The sequence below is a fragment of the Oryctolagus cuniculus genome, chromosome 2 (genome assembly GCF_964237555.1).
Source record: "Oryctolagus cuniculus chromosome 2, mOryCun1.1, whole genome shotgun sequence".
NCBI lineage: Eukaryota > Metazoa > Chordata > Mammalia > Lagomorpha > Leporidae > Oryctolagus > Oryctolagus cuniculus.
The window spans coordinates 183,372,998-183,393,147 of NC_091433.1; the positions used below are offsets into that span (position 1 = coordinate 183,372,998).

General features: G+C 42.1%; 1 long non-coding RNA gene across 1 annotated transcript in view; it reads left to right on the forward strand.

The window, feature by feature from the left end:
• Positions 1–19,828, forward strand: part of LOC138848831 (uncharacterized) — a 51,074-nt gene extending 31,246 nt beyond the window's left edge. The window contains exons 2-3 of the long non-coding RNA XR_011386952.1: positions 18,983–19,215; positions 19,757–19,828. This is a non-coding gene — a long non-coding RNA (uncharacterized lncRNA). The remainder of the gene's footprint in view (positions 1–18,982; positions 19,216–19,756) is intronic.
• Positions 19,829–20,150: the final 322 nt, after the last annotated feature.

The following is a 20,150-nucleotide window of genomic DNA, read 5'->3' on the forward strand; positions in this document are numbered from 1 at the left end:
CAAGACTGGATAACTTCACCACTGAATTCTACCAAACATATAAAGAAGAACTAACATGAATCTTCTCAAGCTATTCAAAACTATCAAAACTATTGAAATGGAAGGAATCCTCCCAAATTCTTTCTAGGAAGCCAACATCGCCATAATTCCTAAGCCTGAAAAAGGTGTGACGGAGAAAGAGAACTGCAAACCAATCTCTCTGATGAACATAGATGTAAAATCCTCAACAAAATATTAGCCAATTGAATCCAACAACACATCAAAGAGATCATCCACCCAGACCAAATGAGATTTATTCCTGGTATGCAGGGATGGTTCAACATTCATAAATCAATCAATGTGATACATCACATTAACAAAAATTGAAGATTAGAAACCATATGATTATCTCAATTTCTCAAATAGAGAAAGTGTTTGACAAAATACAACACCCTTTTCATAGTGAAAACTTTAAGCAAATAGGGAATAAAGGAACATTTCTCAACATAATCAAGGCAATTTATGACAAACCCACGGCCAACATACTATTGAACAGGGAAAAGTTTGAAGCATTTCCACTGAGATCTGGAACTAGACAGGGATGCCCACTCTCACCATTGGTTTTTTATATAGTCCTGGAAGTTCTAACCCAAGCTATTAGACAAGACAAAGAAATCAAGGGGGTACAATTTGGGAAGGAGTAAGTCAAATTATTCTTATTTGCAGATGACATGATTCTATATATAGGGGATTCAAAATAGTCCACTTAGAAACCATTGCAACTCAGAAGAATTTGGAAAGGTAACAGAAAACAAAATCAACACACTAAAATCAACAATCTTTGCTTATGCAGACAATGCCACAGCTGAGAAAGGGCTTCTAAATCAATCCCATTCACAATAGCTACAAAAAATCAAATACTTTGGAATAAATTTAACCAATGATGTCAAAGATCTCTACAATGAGAATTACAAAACGTTAAGGAAAGAAATAGAGGAAGATACAAAAAAAAAATGGGAAAATCTTCCATGTTCATAGCTTGGAAGAATCAATATTACCAAAATATCCATACTACCAAAAGCAATTTGCAGATTCAATGTGGTACCAATCAAACTACCAAAGACATTCTTCTCAGATATAGAAAAGATGATATTGAAATTCATATGGAAACACAGGAGACCCCGAATAGCTAAAGCAATCTTATACAACAAAATCAAAGCCAGAGGCATCACAATACCAGATTTCAAGACATACTACGGGGCAGTTATAATCAAAACAGCCTGGTACTGGTACAAAAACAGATGGATAGACCAATTGAACAGAATAGAAACACCCAAAATCAATCCAATCATCTACAACCAATTTATCTTTGAAAAATCAGCTAAAATCAACCCCTGGAGCAAGGACAGTCTCTTCAACAGATCGTGCCAGGAAAGCTGGGTGACCACAAGCAGAAGTTTCAAGCCAGACCTTTAACTGACACCTTTCACTAAAATCCAATCAAAATTGCTTATAGACCTAAATCTATGACCTGACAATATCAAATTATTAGAGAACGTTGGGGAAATCCTACAAGACATTGGCATAGATAATAACAGTCCTTGGCAAAGACCCCAGAGGCACAGGCAATCAAAGCCAAAATCGAAAATGGGATTACATAAAACTGAAAAGCTTCTGCAGTGCAAAAGAAACCATCAGCAAAGTGAACAGACAACTGACAGAATGGGAAAAAAAATTGCAAACTATACAACTGATAAAAGTTTAATAACCCAAATATAGAAAGAGATTAAATAACAACAACAAAATAATCTAGTTAAGAAATGGGCAAAAGTCTAAACAGAAATTTTTCAAAAGAGAAAATCCAAATGCCCAACAGACATGTGAAAAAATGCTCAGGATCACCAGCCACCAGAGAAGTGGAAATCAAAACCACAATGAGGTTTCACCTCACCCCATTAGAATGGCTTTCATACACAAATCAACAAACAACAGATTCTGGCAAGGATGTGGGGGAAAAGGCACCCTATCCACTGTTGGTGGGAATGTAAACTGGTAAAGCCATTGTGGAAGACAGTGTGGAGATACCTCTGAGGTCTGAAGATAGACCTTCCATATGACCCAGCCATTCTACTCCTGGGAATCTACCCAAAAGAAATGAAGTCAGCATATCAGAAAGCTATCTGTACCTCCATGTTTATCACAGCTCAATTCACAATAGTAAAGACATGGTATCAACCCAAATGCCCATCAACTGATGACTGGATAGAAATTACGGGGTATATATATATATATATATACACGCACACACACACACACACATATATATATGTATATATATACACCATGGAATACTATACAGCAGTAAAAAATGAAGTCTGGTCATTCCCAATAAAATGGATGAAATTGGAAAACATAATACTTATTGAAATAAGCCAGTCCCAAGGGGACAAATTCTAAATGTTCTCCCTGACATGTGATAACTAATAGAGCACATAAAAGACAACGTGTAGAAACAAAATTGACACTCTGAGAAGCAATGAACAGCCCTTCTCTTGTCTGTTGAGGAACAGCTTCTTATTCTGTATTTCTGTTTATCTTTTCCTTTATAATATTTTCCTTATCTTTTTCTTTTCATGTGATTCATCAAATGCTATACTTAACATAGAGTTGCATGCATGGTAAACAACAGTTGATCATATATGTATAAAGTTAATTTAAAATAGATCTTAGTAAAGAATAAGAGCGAGAATAAGAAAGGGAAGAGGAAGAGGGTGGGAGTGAGAGTGGGAGGTAAGGCACAGTGGGAAGAATTACCAAGATTCTAAAGTTGTAATTGTGAAACCTATGAAGTTTGCAACTGCAAAGCAGTACAGTCCTGCATACATTTGTACATACTTCTAAGGGTACAATCTAACAACTAGTCATAAGACCCCCAAATCCCTTAAACTGGATGATAAAAATAGCAGCTTAAGTGTTACAAAGATCAGATGGATAGGAAGAAGTGGTAAAATGAGCAACTAGATACAATCAAGAGTTAGAGTGATCATATTAATAGGACTAAGTGTTTGGAAACAAGAATAGACAGAATTAAAAAGTAATGAAGGTTACAACACGGGAAGCAGTCCATACAGCAGACTCATGGAATGACAATCACTTTAGTTAACACTCCAACCTCAGAATTAGCTTTTAAGGCATTTCATTCTGGCTGGAAAGCCCAGGGCAAGCATTTCAGGCATGGAAAGCCAACATGCTCTGGGAAGAAAATGTCCTATATAAAGGACCCCTGTGGCTGAGACCCCAGTGGAAAGAAGTGGCCACCAAAGAAAGAGGAACTTTTCTCTGAAGGGAGGAGAGAATTTCCACTTTTCTTATAGCCTTGTCGAGCTACTGCATCCAAAAGACTTCCATAGCTGAGGCAGCTCATGTCAAGAGCCCTGGGTGATCACTGATGTTATATATAAGAGTGTTATTTGTTAAATAAACAACAAGAGTCACTGTGCACTAACTTCCCATGCAGGACCTCTCTCCACAAAGAGTTGTATCATGAGACTTAATAGTAAAACTTGTTCTCAAGAATCACTTTCTTTGGCCGGTGCCACGGCTCTCTTGGCTAATCATCCACCTGCGGCGCCAGCACCCCGGGTTCTAGTCCCAGCCGGGGCACTGGTTCTGTCTCGGTTGCTCCTCTTCCAGTCCAGTTCTCTGCTGTGGCCTGGGAGTGCAGTGGAGGATGGCCCAAGTGCTTGGGCCCTGCACTGGCATGGGAGACCAGGAGGAAGCATCTGGCTCCTGGCTTTGGATCGACACAGCACGCCCACCGCAACGCGCCGTCCGTAGCGGCCATTTGGGGGGTGAACCAACGGAAAAAGGAAGACCTTTCTCTCTGTCTCTCTCTCTCTCTCTCTCTCTCTCTCACTGTCCACTCTGCCTGTCAAAAAAAAAAAAAAAGAATCACTTTCTTTTAGTGTATTAAAAGAAGGTTATTATTATGTATCATAAGTTATATTGATGTCTGAGAGGTCACAAAAGATGTATCATCCTTGGGTTCTTCTTTGAAGACAGTTAAGTTCCAATGAGGAAACAAGGGGGAAGAAGGAAGGAAAAAGAAGGGGAAATCAAAGTGGAAACACCTTTGAGAAGCAATAACAAAGAATAGCCCTTGTTTAGGCTGTTGAGGAACAGTTCTGTTTTTTTTTTTTTTTTTTTATTCCATTCTTTCTTTCTTTTTTCTTTTTCAGACCAAACAGGAGAGGGAGTGGAAGGGGAGGAGTGGGTGGGAGGATGGGGGCAGTGGGAAGAATTACTCTGTTCCTAATGTTGTATTTACGAAATACATACAAATAAATAAATGAAAAGAAGAGCATTTGTGAAGATGAAGCATGTATGAAGGGCTGCCCTGAGTGATGACATCATACACTGTTTGCACATCAGGACCACAGCTGGATTCCAAGAGCAACCTCCGGGCTGCTACCAGACTCAGAAGGCAGAGACACTCGGTTTCTGTGAAGCATGGCACTAACTGAGCCACCTGGCATGGGTTTTATAATCACTTCAACATTGAAATATGTCATTAAAAATCTTGAAAGTGGGAAACGCAAAGCCTTTGTTCCCATAATTGCATTTAAAATAATAATATGCACAAATGTGCACAGTTTTACAAACAGATGTTTACTTACAATGTAAAAACTGATGGAATGAGACAGAAATTTGAATAAATGCACATGCATACACACAGTGGGGTTCTGAGCAGGTACTAAGCCCATAAGGAGGGAGATTGGGTGTAGAGAGGAGAAAGGTTTCTTTCTTCTAATATTACTAAGGGCAAAGGCAGGCTGGAGAGCAATTCTTTTATTTTAAAAGGTATAGTCACAGTTTTTAAAAAATATTTGGTTGAACAAAATGTTAACAATGTTCAAAGTGGTGGGATTCAGGTTTTTTTCTTCTCTATTAATGCTTCTCTATTCCCTTTAATCTTTGTGTATGAATGCATATTATGTTTTTACTTAGAAATAAATATCTTGTAAGTGCCATTTATTAAAAAAAGGCCACGCTCTGCCCCCAGCACTCAGCTCAGAGGTCAAGCCGCTTTGTCAGCATCCTACAGGAGCTACGACTACACAGCTGTTTAGGCCTCTCTTGAGGACTCCAGCACTAGCCCCGCAAAGCCCAGCAAAGCCCCCTGAGCTAGGAAACACTCTGAAAACCATCCTGCCAGGATACAAACAGTTCCTCTTCTCCAAGGCCAAATGCGTGATCTGATCTCATGCTTCAGACCCATTTTCCTTGTAGGAAGTTCCTACCCCACTCACTATACTGCCTCCTGGGGGTGAATCTAGTGGCTGGAGGCCCCTCATGCTGTGGGGTGTGGTGACTGTCAGCATTGGCCTGTCCAGGGACTTCCTCAGGACCTCATGCAGGATATCCTGGGCAGGCTCCAACATGCTTGTGCTTGCTGGAATTTGCACTGATAGCACCCAGGGCTCTGCTTTGCTCCATTTTCATGAATAAATCGCAGATAATCCTTTTGGAAGGAGGTAGGATTTAAGTCCCATGTTAATGACTACCTACCCAGAATGAGCTATTGGCCATACCTACCTCTCCATGTGCTGTCTTGTTCAGGATGTTAAGATACTGGTTAGAAAGGCTGTGTGTTGAAGTTAGCCATCTGTAGACTCAAAACTTTTGAAGGGGAGCTGAATTTCAGCGTTTGGAAATGCTGTCATTCCATTCTGAGACAAGCACCAGTCCTCTAGTTGATTTTCTCCTGCCTGCTGCCATAGCTGATTGGTACCTGACCCTAGAAGTGCAGCTGAAGTGGAGGGCAGGCTTGCAGCCCATCAGGAGCTGAGAAGGGTTACCACACAGCCTGGAGAAAGGTGGCTTCACAAACGCTGTGGTTGAGAAGGACAAAGTCCCAGACGGATAAATCCCAAGTGCTTCTGCTCCTCTGAGCTTGTGACCTGAACTGGGAAAAGCACCTCTGTGACCATTAAGGGAGCTACGTGAGGGTTTCTGCTGTGCATGTGTTTCCTCGGTTTCCCTGCCTTCCTTTCTTCCTCTTTGAAATGAAAAATAAAGCCACCTGTCAAAGCTGGTGATATGTTCAGACCTGTAACCCACACAGATTCAGGAAGACTTCAAAGTGGAAACTCCTAGGATCTGATTACATTTCATCGCAGATGGTGAATTTATGCCCTGAGCTCCCACCTCTGCTCTGACTTCTGTCCTTTATGCTGGTGAATAGAATATACAGAGAGGCTATTTGCAGACTAATGAGTTAAATGCCATTTATTTTCTCAAACTTTAGAGACTCTCTGGATTTCAGCAGAGATGAGCTTTAACTTAGCTTTTTGACAGATTCTGGGCCCTGAAAAACCTTTGCTAATTGTAAGATAAAATGTTCCCTACCAGGGTGTCTGTCAACTTCACAGCACTTCAACTTGTAAAAATGCAGTGCAAAATCCATAGGATGGTTATGAGCAATAACTGACCTTTTATACACAAAGCAGTATGGATACTGCCTGAGACCTCTTCGATATTGTGTATCTGTGAACTACTGTTTTCATGAGGCTGGGAAAAGGCAGCTGAATCATCGTGCTGAATATTCATCAGTGATTATCCATACCTATTGTCTTACATAAATTCCATTGGCAGCCATTCAGGGTCCACCATCATCTGACTCCAACTTAGCCAAAAGAGAAAGCCATTTGTTCTGTGGTTCTTGTTCATGATCATTTTACTCTGGAAAGACTGGCATGCGACCTCATAGATGATCTACCCAACTTCTGCTTTCTCTGTTTTCTCTGAGCTTCTATAATACATGAGTTTTGGTCCATGGGATTTGGGATTACATGGACTATAAATGTGGTGTCCTCTGACTTATCCTGTGAGACTTTTATTACTTCTCTGAGAGACGTCGACATGCCTTCTCTGCTGTGTGCATCTGTCAAAATCTGACTTGAGTTTACAATCTCAGACTAGAAATCTCTACTAAGAAAAGATTAGCAATGTCTTGGAAGAGATGTTGGGTTCATTCTGGGACATCAACTGTAGTTTTTGGATGGTGCCTTTCAGCTGAGTAGAACAAGGTAGGGGAGAGTTTCCTCATACCGGCCAAGGAAGGCACATTTTCTCGTGTGAATAGTCATTCATTTTTTCAGAATGGGCACAGATGACCCAGCAGGAAAGCATATTTTTCAGGGTCTGGGGATGTTGCTACATTAATATTTCCCTCTTGCAGGCTGTAAAAATTAGGCAGACTCTCAAGGCACAAGACTTCTGGATGGAAGGCTCAAGACTCCTTGCCTCTTGTTCATGACCTGCTCCCGCCTGGTCCTTCATTGAGTAGAGAAGTGGCTTAAAGGGGGTCTGGTTTGATATTGAGTGGCTCCTCAAGTTCAGTTGTTTACCAGTCAACAAATGTCCCTGGAGAGAGCATTTCTATGTCATGCATTTCCACTAAGGAGCTGCAGCATTGCCACTCCATCATTGCCACCCTCATCAACATCCAAACCAACGGTTCTTGGACTTGGACCTGAGTCTCCAAAACTGTGAAGTCAATGGACTTTTCCGTTTTGTAGTGTTGGTTTCCTCATATATTTTTTGTGGTAATGAAAATCTTAATAAACACACTCCTCTTGACAAGGACAGACCATTCAATAGATCCTCCCTGACTACTGATGCTGCTCTTGATCTTGGGGGAACAAAAAATAATTGCTGCCCTCTGGGAGCTCACAGGCTTGTGGTGTGGACAGACGTAGGAAGAGAGGACTACTGCAGGGCAGAGGCTGTTGCAGTGGGCCTAAGGGTGAGCTGTGTGGCTGTGTCCCCTGCAGTGGTTCCTGTTTAACAGAACAAGGACATAGTTAGCCCCACATCTGAAGTGTCCCTGGGAACTATTACAGTCATCAGAAGCAGAAGATCTTCTTCTTTGGAAACTGATGCTGATAGTAACCATGGACTTCCCTCGGAGCTCCCAAGAGGTCCTAGGACTCTACATGGAAGCTGAGACTGGTTCTTAATTTCTCAGATCCTTTCTTCTGAGCATATGGTCTTATCTCCCAGCGATTCAGCAGCTCCAATTATACGAATATCTTATTTTTGAAGTCTTTTATTTATCTTTATAAGAAGTAGAGGAAGGGGAGAGGCAGAGAGGGGAAGGGGGGTGGAGAGAGAGAATCTCCAACCAACTAGTTCTCCCCCAAATGCTCACAATGGTTGGGAATGAGCCAGGCTGAAACTGGGAGCCAGGAACTCAATCCAGGCCTCCCATATGGGTGGTAGAGATTCAATTAGTTGACCCATCTTGACTGCCTCCCGGAGTCTTTGTTAGCAGGAGGATCAAAGATTATAAGCACTTTGGAACATACATTCCATATTATATATTTTGGTGCCTTTGCAAAGCTTACAATAGTTGATCACACTGTTTCTGATTTCTAATAAATTTATACCCTTTAATATTTATCAACAGCCACTACTTGACTGTATTGCTTCTTCAAATTTTTTTTAAAATCTTCACACTCTTATATGCTCCTGTTTATTGGATACTGACCTCAAGCCAGACTGAAGGTGACTTGTACACACTGTTTTAACTCTTTTTTTTTTTTATTATTTGACAGGTAGAGTTATACACAGTGAGAGAGAGAGAGACATAGAGAAAGGTCTTCCTTCCGTTGGTTCACTCCCCAAATGGCCAACAGGGCTGGCACTGCACTGATCCGAAGTGAGGAGCCAGGTGCTTCTTCCTGGTCTCCCATGCGGGTACAGGGGCCCAAGCACTTCGGCCATCCTCCACTGCCCTCCCGGGCTACAGCAGAGAGCTGGACTGGAAGAGGAGCAACTGGGACTAGAACCCAGAGCCCAGATGGGAAGCCGGCGCTTCAGGTAGAGGATTAACCAAGTGAGCCACAGCGTTGGCCCTACACTATTTTAACTTTTGTGATAACTTTGCAAAATGGGTGATATCAGAGATCAGAAAACTGATGGCTGTGGCAAGACTTCTTGTTAGATGAAGGAAGAAAAGTATATGCACCCAATAACTCTCCATACCTGTTGTCTAGTGTCAACTCCTGACCAGGGAACAGTGGATTGGAAAGGAGGACAAGTCCTTGTTGACCAAAGAGCCCCCTGCTTTGCAGAATTGTCTTTTTTTCCTTTAGCAGTGCTGTGTTTTAGGCAAAACTTACATCAAATAAGGAAATGACATAAAGAGGGTCATTTGAACGGTTTTAATTAATTACATGACAAGAGTACTCAATATATACTTGGCACAGCTGTGTTTTTAAATAATCCAAGCCAGATTAAAAGTTCCCATGTCTGAAAACCTTATTTAACAATGTGTTACTTATAGCACCTCAGACACAGTGGGGCTCTGAGTTTCTGTTGAGGAAACTATAGAAATGTTCAGCACATTGGTTTTCATAAGATTTGTCTCCTCTAAATCTTATAAAAAGAAGTTCCAGTAGCTCATGTGTCCCTCAAAGAAGTGAATGCTAATCAACTCACACAGTTGAGTTCATTTAGTGTTTAAAATAGCTCCATACTATTTCACTTTAAGAACCTTAAGAGATTTCCTGAAGAGAGCATTACCACCAAGTTAGTACTGACTTGTGGAGGCAATACAACAAATAAAGTCATTAAAAATAATTTGAACAAAAGGAGTAACTTGATATTATGCCATCTACATTTGGTTAAAATGACATTTTAAAGTTCTCTTTCATCTTACTAAACAGATCTCTAAAAGAAAAAAATGTGATTAATAAATTATCCTCCATAAATCTTATGATAACTATTATAGTCTTGGGAGAATTATGAATCCACATCTGGAAAAAGTATTTTATATGCTACTGCCTGTAAAACAGCATGCCTTGCATTTTACAAGTGCACATTAGTAAGTAAAAATACGGTATGTTTTTTTGTGTTTATCATTTTCCCCTCCAAAAGAAGTGTAAGCCTAGTTTATTTCATAATAAAGAGTGCTAATAAAGTTTATATGACGCTTGTTTTCTTCCCTTTCTTTGGTGCTGATGCAGTTTCACTGGGTCATTGGAAATGAGTTTTCTATCGCAACTCAAGGAAATCTTCATAAGTGGAGTCAATTGGTGCCATCAAAAGCACCGAGTAGGCAGAAGCCAGCTGGTCCAAGGGGTGGCAGAAACATCGCAGGCGTAAGCTGAAGACATAAGAGCCACACACTTCACGTGTGTGTGTGTGTGTGTGTACGCACATCCATGCGTGCTCTTGAACTTGATCCCTTTTTACTATTCTAAATGCACAGGACTAACTAGCTAGTGATTCAAAATGCAAAGTTGGCTCATTTTTGGAATTAGAAATTTGATTAAACTTAAACATTTGTTAAATAAAACAAGTAAAGGAGTCTGAGAGCCAACAACGTCCCTTGGAAATAGAAAATGTTTTTTCGTTTCCAAGCAGCTGTTTGCAATAAGAAGAGGCTGGTGAGTGAAAGGGAAGGACGCTATTAAGGGAAGGTAACCCCTCCAGGGTTTTACAGCACTCTGCACTCATGTGAGCACCACCAGTGATAAATATCACAATGGAGGGTGCACAGAGCCTGGTTTTATTTTCACGTGGATCTTTGAATAGACTCTAACTTAAGGCACAGAATACATTTAATGGCCATGGAAAGCTACACTCTTAATGGCCTCAAAAGCAACCTTAGCAAAAAGAGATGTACAAATCTTATTTCTAGAAGATTAACCTGCAGTAACCCATAACAATAACACCTGTAAACCAAATTTTCTTTTGTTTGGGTTTTGGAAAAGCAGCAGGCTAGGCTCTACTAACTAGATACCAGGCCTTCAGTCTCCAGAGAGTTTTAATGCATTTATCTTTTGGGCCTTGTTTCCAAACATTTAGAATGACCAGATTAAGGGCTGTGATGCTGTTGGAATGGTGTGGACCTTAGAGTTCACCAAGTCCAGCCCGATTACTTCACAGATGAGGCATCTGAGGAGCAGAGCAAGAAAGGAAATTGCCCAAAGGCTGGGAACTGGCAAAGACAGAACCGGGGCCCGATTTTCTGATTGAAGCCTCCAGACTTCTAGCCACTCCAGTAGACAAAGCATATGTCTGACTTACAATGGGAGTGGCATAGCATGCCAGGAGTGGGGTCTCTGTTCTTTCATCAATGAAACATCTCCTAAAATTTAATCACACTTATGGACAGAGTGATTAATAGTGCCACTGATAGTGTCATGCGAACATCATTTAATTGCTGTGACATAAATAATTGCGGGTAATTTTGCAGTGCTCAGGGCAGTTACAGAAATAGTTCTGTCTGTTGTTTTAGGTTTCTAGACTTACTGCTTCCAACAACTAGATGTGTGGACATATAATGCTTTAATACTCCCATTAGCTGTGCAACAAAAATTTTAATAAAGGTTTATTCATTTATTTATTTGAAAGTTAGAGTTATGGGATGGGGGAGACTGAGGGGGAGAGAGAGAGAGAGAGAGAGAGAGAGAGAGAGAGAGAGAGATCTTCCATCTACTGATTCACACCCTAGATGGCCATAGCTGCCAGGCTGCCAGGGCTCAGCCTGGCTGAAGCCATGAACCAGGAGCTTCATCTGGGTCCTCCATGTGGGTGACAGGAACCCAAACACTTGGGCCATCTTCTGCTGCTTTTCCCAGGCTGCTGGTTTGGAAATGCAGCAGCCAGGACTCAGACCAGCACCCATATGGGATTCTGCCATCAAAGGCAGCACCTTTACTCACTACACCGCAGTGCTGGCCCCACACCAATATCTGTTCAACTTTAAAATAGGATCAGGAAAGATGATTACAAAGTTGCATTTTAGATAAAATTATATGTTTGAGGAATCATCCCAAGGTTGGTGTCAGAGCTGAGATGAGTAACAAGGTGTAATATCTGTTCCAGTTTCTAGCGCACGCCTGTGGATGTGCATCAGTTAGCCAGTAGTATAACAAACCACCACAAGTCTGAGAGGCTTAAAGCAATAAACTTCTATTGAGCGGTGCTTCTGTGGGTTGGGGATTTGATCTGTTGTGCTGATGACTCTGCTTCTGGTAGTTAATGGGTTCTTGATGGTTGGGGTGCTGGGGGCATCTGGGCAATGGTATCTTTGCAGATCGCCAGGACTTGCGAAGGTGCAGGAGGCAGATTTCAAGGAGACAGTAGAGGGCATAAGGTCTCGTGCAGCCTTGACTTCAAGCTGGCATATCATGGATTCCATGTCACTATACCACCAAAGTTACAGACCAGACAGACTCAATGGGGAGGGAAATGATTTCTGCCCATTGATGGGAGGAGTAGAAAATTCAGGATGTAAAGTTCAAGTGACATAGATACAGAGACAAAAAAAGCATTTTATCCATTGCACCTAACTCTTACTACTGAGAATTCTATGTGCTCCATGAATCAGTGGGGGGAAGAGTTTTGAATTTCATAGACCAGTAAAATAATAAAATAAAAGTGTGGGAAGTACATATAGGTATTCTAATATTGCAAGTTTTTATTTTAATAATTAAAAATTTCTGAAACCCAAAGCTGATCATCTTCTATTCTCATTCTCTCTCTCTCTCTCTCTCTCTCTCTCTCTCTCTCTCTCTCACACACACACACACACACACACACATAAAGGGTAATTTACTACCAGAAAGTACAGAAAGAGTATAACCATATAACCTCAGACGAAAGGAATGGAAGTTTTGTCCTGACATTTTATACACCTAATTTACTGTACTTGTTTTTCTTCTCTACCGACTCATGAAAACTTCATCAGGAGTGGCACTGTTCCATGTGGTGAAATTTAAGGACCACTGATGGCCCCAGAGAGCGTTCATGTTAACAGGGGCAGCTCCTCATGCATGGCTTTACAGAAGCCTTCAGTGTGGATCTGACTTCCAGACACATCTCACCTACAGATTAGTTGGAGTAAAACAGTGAAATAGCCCAAAGATCTGGTCCCATCAGGCCCCATACTTAATTTGTTTCAATACAAAGCCCAAATGAGTCCCTCCCTAGTAGAATCACATTGAGGAAGTTTCTCTGGCTCCATTCTTCCCTGGATGGCTGGGAGGAGTCACTGGCTCTCAGAATGCCTGCTCCCAACCTTGGTACCACATTCACCAACTGAGAATCTTCTATTAAACCTTACTTGCCCAAACTTGAGTTTTCTCATCTGTAAAATGAGGTAGTAGTTAACACTTTTGTCATGTCACTTTTGCAACTATTAAGTAGAATAGCATATGTGAGGTACATGACACCATGCTGGCTCATGTAAGAGCTTAGTTTACAACAACTGATTATCGGGTGGTTGGTTTGTTTTTTAAAAGTTTGTCATTGAATTTTGCACACCAGCCCCTTGAACCAATAGTTTTGATATGATATGACACAGATCTCTTCTTGTTTTAACCATGATTGGAATGTACTAGAGAAAGAATAACCATCAAGCAAATAGGAAATTAAAGCTGCATTTTGTAAAAATGCAAGCAAGCAGTTATAATTGGAAATTCTCACAGATACTCAATCAACATCAGTATCTACAGAACTTAATCCTTGTCCTTTGAATAACATTTACCTACAATGGACAATTTATCTTGGGGCAGGTAGTATCCTAAGCCTTGTTAGATACCTTAGGAATTTTTGCAGAGCTCAAGTTCTTTCAGCTTTCATTTGGTACTAGCTTGTACGACCACTATTCCAACTCTCTCCTCCCCAACAACTAATATGTAAGGAATCACTCACAACTGCTCAAAGCAAAGACTGCAATTTATCTTTCTTGGTATCCTGATCTTATTCTTTGAATCTTCCCAATGAGAAACACCAAAGAAATTGAGCAGAATAATGGAGTGACGTGGTTTGTGTGTAGCTGTTGCTGAGGAATGAGGTAGGAAGGTTGGTTGTGTTAATTCTTCCTGTCAGCTGCCTTTGCAACTATAGATTTCTCTAGTCTTCATTTGCTTGAACAGTCTCTTGCAAGTATCGTTAATACAATATTACATGCAGAATGGTTTCTTGGTTGCGCGCTGGAGTCATAAAAACTTCAATGCTACTTGAACCAATAAGACAAAATGATTTCTTTGACAAATCTATTTTCATCATAGCCTGTCACCAACTTGTTTTTTCCCTAAGTGTTCTTCTTAGCCAGTTGGCTTCCCCGTTCTGAGAGAGACAGATGAGAGGGATGGTGAGCTGACACAACGCCATTCTCTATGTTGGCTGTTGGGCTGGTTTCCTCACCTCAGCGTTTCCTCTTCACTCCTGGTCCCATGATGCTCACATTAGCCCACCACTTAGGAAGGCTTCCAAAGCAACGGAAAAGATTGGTCTTTCTGGACCTACTTTATTGTTTTCTTAGCATCACAAATGAAGTAGTTCTTCCCCAAAAAATTAACCTAAAAAATTCCTGGAGCCAAAGAAACCACTTTCTTCACGCTGTTGGTGTCCATGAACCCTTCTTGCTCCTTCATACGCACCTTCTACATGTTATATTGAAAAACTGTGCATGTGTATGCAAGCACATGCATGTCATTCTATTCTCCTTTTTTCGTGTTCATTTGGAATCTAGCAAATGTTATTTTTAGCTATCCATTTAGAAATGTGAGGAAACAGTAGACCAACTGATAAACCCTGGAAAATCAAATGGAAGGGAGATGTTGAGATAATAGTAATAATATTAACTGCACCATATTAAGTTGTTAATTCCATGAACTGATTTTAAAAGCCTACCACCCAGGACTGGCATTGTGGTGTAGTGAGTAAAGCTACTGCCTGCTAGACACCGGCATCTCCTATGGGTGCCAATTCAATTGCTGGCTGCTCCACTTCCAGTCCAGCTCCCTACTAATGGCCTGGGAAAGCATCAACAGATGGCCCAAGTGCTTGTGCACCTGTACTCACGTGGGAGACCAGAAACAAGCTCTGGCTCCTGGCTTCAGCCCAGCCCAGCCCTGGCTGTTGCATCCGTCTGGGGAGTGAACCAGCCGATGAAAGACTCTCTCTCTCTCTCTCTCTCTCTCTCTCTCTCTCCCTCTCCTCTGACTTCAAAATAAATAAATAAATCTTTTAAAAAAGTCTACTGGGAATACAAAAATGTACTACCTTGCCTCTCTCTCCCCACCCTGACCCCTCAGATGGAGACAACCTGTGGATTATAGCAGTCATATATGTCTTACACTGTGTTTGGATTTTTAATCTTAGATTGGCAAGTGCATATTAGTGCCTTTTTTTTTTTAATTTACCATTTGGAGATGAAATGGAGCTGAGTTTCCATGAAATTGAAAGGAGGACAGTAGCAAGTAAATAAAAGTGCTCTTTGAAGCAATACCCAGGATCTAAAACCAGTCCTTCTCTTGAGGGTTTGTGGCTACACTATGAAAGTTACAGGCATCTATAGAAGAGTTTACTTTAAATAGGAATGTGTGTGTGTATGTGGTGTGTGTGTGTGTGTGTGTACAGAGGGAGAAACACACACTCCACACACAGTGACTGACAGGGAATTAACCCCAGCGGCCAGTCAGAAGGTCACACAAGTGCACTGGAAGCCCACTGTCCTGTCTGCAGTATTTTACCAGGTGATGAAATTTCTAGGCTCCATGGAAAATATAATCTGAGTTTCTTCTATAAATTGTAAGTGTTTGTTTCATTGTGGCCTGCTGGCACTAGGATTTGGTCTGTCAAGGGTATAATAAAAATGAACATAATGCTTTGAAATGCCAAGAAAAACAAATGCTAAACAGGAGCCTGAGCAGGCTAAACTATGCAAACAAGCCATGGGATCTTATCCCAGCAGCAGGATGGGGAGCTGGGGCCGTGCAGGCAAGAGGGAGCTGCTGGGAGCAGAGTTAACTGTGCGGTTAGCCATGCAGCATGTTGGGTGGGGACACTTGTACTTCCAGCAGTGGGCCACAATGCAAGTGTCCACCTGCAGGCTTCTCCGAGATTAATGTGCGTTATGACCAGTTCTAGCCTAAAGTTTCCAAGAGGAATCAGATTCCAGTGCCAGGCTGCCTCAAAACAGATGGACAGGACTTTTCTATGGAGAAAGAGCACCAAGGTGAAATGCCATATGTCAGGAGAAGGCATTTCAAACTTAATTCTCAACAGGCAGAAACAACACGGAATAATAAACTGATCTGCAGGAATTTCTGGTGTGAACATTCAGAGGTAACCAAAAGCTCCGTTTTTAGCAAGAGTGCCCACTCTCACTGTACCCTCAGGTTTCCAAAATTCACCTGTTGTGAAATGCTAGCATTTGTTGCTGGAAAATGACACCAGATAGTATGTTTTCACCCTCTGCAAAAAATATCTGTTTTCATGAATTCAGTGTGAGACCAAATATGTCATCACTTTTCCTCAGAGCTACAAAAAAAGGGAATTCTTTCAGCTGCCTTTATTGGAACAGAGCATGTTTTTACACTACTTTGTGTCAATGTCTCCCATTTTAAGCTCTTGTTTTTATTGGATACTTTGGAATTTTTTTTTTACTCCAAAGTGCACAAATCCAAAATCTACTCGATTATAAGCCAAATGATCAGGCCAGAGAATAGGCACTTATTCCCAGATTTATGTCAAAACTGATTGAGTAAAGACCTAAGCCTGCCACTTGCATAATCTTCAGTCTCAATTTGCCGCAAACTCAGGCCTTTCCAAGATGGTGAGTGTTGGTTATAATTATAGTATGCATTTTCATGAAGTTCCAGATTTGTGTTAAGCAGCCCATGAAAGCAATTTTATATGTTCCTGAGTCCCTAGTATGTGTGGATTACCACCACCAAGGCTGTGACCCTGTCCTGTGGATTGCAATTGAAAGAAGGTAATCGTAGTGTTTGTACCTGTTGAGGAGTCATGAAAGAGATGAGGGGCATAGGAAGTATTTTCCCACGGAAGTCTAATGAGAAGTAGTGCTAGGAAGATTGCTGAGAGTACTGGTAAAATTCAAAATTAAACAATGAAGATGTTTAATTGCTATGAACACTAAAAATATTTAGTGTTAGATGAATAAGTTAAGTGTTAAAACTGTAGATAGCCTCCCTACCATGAGGTTCATGGCATTTCATAAGAATTTTTCATAATTATGAACTCATAAGTACTAATATCCACTTAAAAGCAAATACAGCATGAAGACAATGTTGGTCTTTGCTGTAGAAAATATGGATGCTTACTTAACTTTATTACTTATTAGCTGTGTGACCTTGGGTTAATGATGAAATTCTCTCTGCTTATACTTCTTCAGCTGAGCAATGGAGATAGCAATAGTCATCTCATAGCTGTTGATATGATGGCTAAATAATATACAAAGTATTTACAACTATGCCAGGAACGTGAAAGGCACTTTTTCAATAATTGTTATAAGAGTAAACCAAAGCAGGAACTTGGCACTTACATGCAACCCTGAGTGAGAAACAGATGAGTCATCTCTCTCCTTGAATGGAGTATTCCATAGGCAACACACAATGGAGTTTAGGTAAGATGACTTTGCAGCAAGGTCGCATTCCGTCCCTTAGAAAGCATCCCTGCAACAGAATATGGTCAGAGGTGAAAGGAAGGTGGAAAGGGGTTTCAGAGTGAGGATCAGCCCTGGTGGCTTCTTTTTGCCTCCCATTAGCAGCCTTTTTAGGCTGCTGCTCACAGAAAGTGCCGGAGACCTTTCCCAACACCTCCCAGGGTTGGAGGTGCCATGGGTGTAGTGAGCCTTTGATTAGACTGTGCAAGGAAAGACAACATTTGATGTAGGAGGCTCTGCCCAATGCAGAAGAAGCTCTTATCATCAGTAACTGCTTTCTCCCCTAGTTCTTCCCTTTTTTCCATTTTGGGTATTCAGTAAATATTAAATAAAAAATATTGAATAAAGATTTTGCCCTGGGTTGCTAGAATGTATTGAACAGATAGTTACCAAGTGCCTTCTGTATACAAGACTTACTGTTCTCACTGAGGGAACTTTGTCAGCTGCTCATTTCTTGCATCAGTTCTCAACCATATTGCTCTTTCCACTGAACTTACCAGCCTTAATGAAGCGACCCACTTGTGGACGGCTGTGTTGGAATCGTAGTGGAAGACAAAGACGCACAGAGTTCCAGCTCAGCTCTTCCTTGAGAGTGCACGGTCTCCTCCGGGAAGCTAGGTCCTTTCCTAGAGGCAGCCTGGCAGAAAAGCATTCTGGGAACCAGTGCAAGGACTGGAAAGCTATCAGGGGAGACACTGAGGGGGAGGAGGGAGGCAGGGCCTTGGCGGAGGAAAGGAGGCATCGAAGAGTGGCAGCAGCCTCAGGACTCAGAAAGCAACAATGTGGCCGGCGCCGCGGCTCACTAGGCTAATCCTCCGCCTTGTGGCGCCGGCACACCGGGTTCTAGTCCTGGTCGGGGCGCCAGATTCTGTCCCGGTTGCCCCTCTTCCAGGCCAGCTCTCTGCTGTGGCCAGGGAGTGCAGTGGAGGATGGCCCAAGTCCTTGGGCCCTGCACCCCATGGGAGACCAGGATAAGTACCTGGCTCCTGCCATCGGATCAGCGCAATGTGCCGGCCTCAGCGCGCCAGCCACGGCGGCCATTGGAGGGTGAACCAACAGCAAAGGAAGACCTTTCTCTCTGTCTCTCTCTCTCACTGTCCACTCTGCCTGTCAAAAAATTTTTAAAAAAGAAAGAAAGCAACAATGTAACAAGACACATAGCATTTAACATCTGTTGCAGGGAATGTTAGGTGTCTGAAAACACTATATATATTTTTTTCTGGTAAAATGTTAAGTGACCTTCATTTGCAGCCAGTAATGGATCAATGGTGCAGAAGTCATCTTTCCAAATTTGTAATTACCGCATGGCTTGCTCCAAAAAGAGTCCCTCTGGAAACTTTAGAAAGGGGTGGGAGCCTTCGAGTTCTAGAGCTGAGGAAGCTTCACTTTGAACTCAGTCTTGAAAGAGGAGTGCAATTGGAGAATTAAAGAGGGGTGAAGGGGGTTGAGGGCAAGGCCCTGGATTCTGCCCTCTGATAAGTCCCTCACTTGTCTTGTTTTCCCTAACCCCTGCAGATGCTGAGTTTCTGCTGACAACATCCTCACCTGAGAAACCTCCCCTGGCTGGGTGGCCCCTGGCCTCAGCCCAGTTCCTATCAGCCCACGTCTCCTCAGCATTGCAGGCGCTTTTACCCACCTCTGCTCGAAGCCCCTCTCATCAGCACCGCTGAGATAGCTACTAAGTACCTTCCGGAGCCCAGGGATCTGCTTTTATCATCACTGTCGCTCTCCCAGCTCTTTTACAACAGGTAACGCCCACATCCTTTCTTAGATCCCAGATCTGTCTCCTGCAACCCAAACACATTCTTTCTCCTGTCTATGGACTTTATCCTCCAAATAGCCTGCCAAATGGTAAAGCTCATCTCATCAGCCTTGTCCCTTCTCAGCCCACAGTTCCTAATCTTTCACGCAGAAAGCACAGATGCAGTTCAGTGCACAGGCTTTTATTAAGCACTGCGTGTTTGCTTAGGCCTGCATTGGAGCTGTATCATAAACCCAGAGGTACACACATGTGAAAGTCACGCAGCTGCCTTTGATCTCTGTAACAGCGCCTAGATGCCGACAGACAGAGGAAGTGTTAGGAGGGACATTATAGAAAGGGAAGGAATGAGTTGCAGGAAAATGAAGTGACCTGCATAAGTCATATGACCTCCCCCTGGTAAAGCCTGACAGAGCACCAGGTCTTCTGATTCCAGGTTCAGTATTCCTTCTCACCTTGTTGTCCTACCTCATCATACTTGCTAAAAACATGACCTGGGGATAGAATCTGATACTCTGCTCATGCTTCAGATGATTGAGAGTTGGAGAACTTAACTGCGCCAGTTAAGTGAGTAAGTGGCAGAGATGGGACTCGAACTCAGGTGAGACCGAGTGCAAATCTCATGCACCCCCCCAAAAAAAAAGCATGCACATAAGCACCATGTGATCCAACTGTGGTTAAAGGAAGAGTTTCATTCTTTGTGACTTTGAACCAGAAACTCCACTTGTCAGAGGAACACAGAGACTTGTGCTTAAGGTCTCAGTCACAAAAACTGTTAAGGACATGTGCCACTTTGTGAGATAGTGAGCGACCCCTTAACAGGGTGCCTGTGTTGTCAGCATAGAGTCCTACGTGTGGAGGAAGCTGGAGCAAATGCAACTTCTGGTTTCAATGTTCTGAATGCTCACGAAGTCAGGGCCTAGC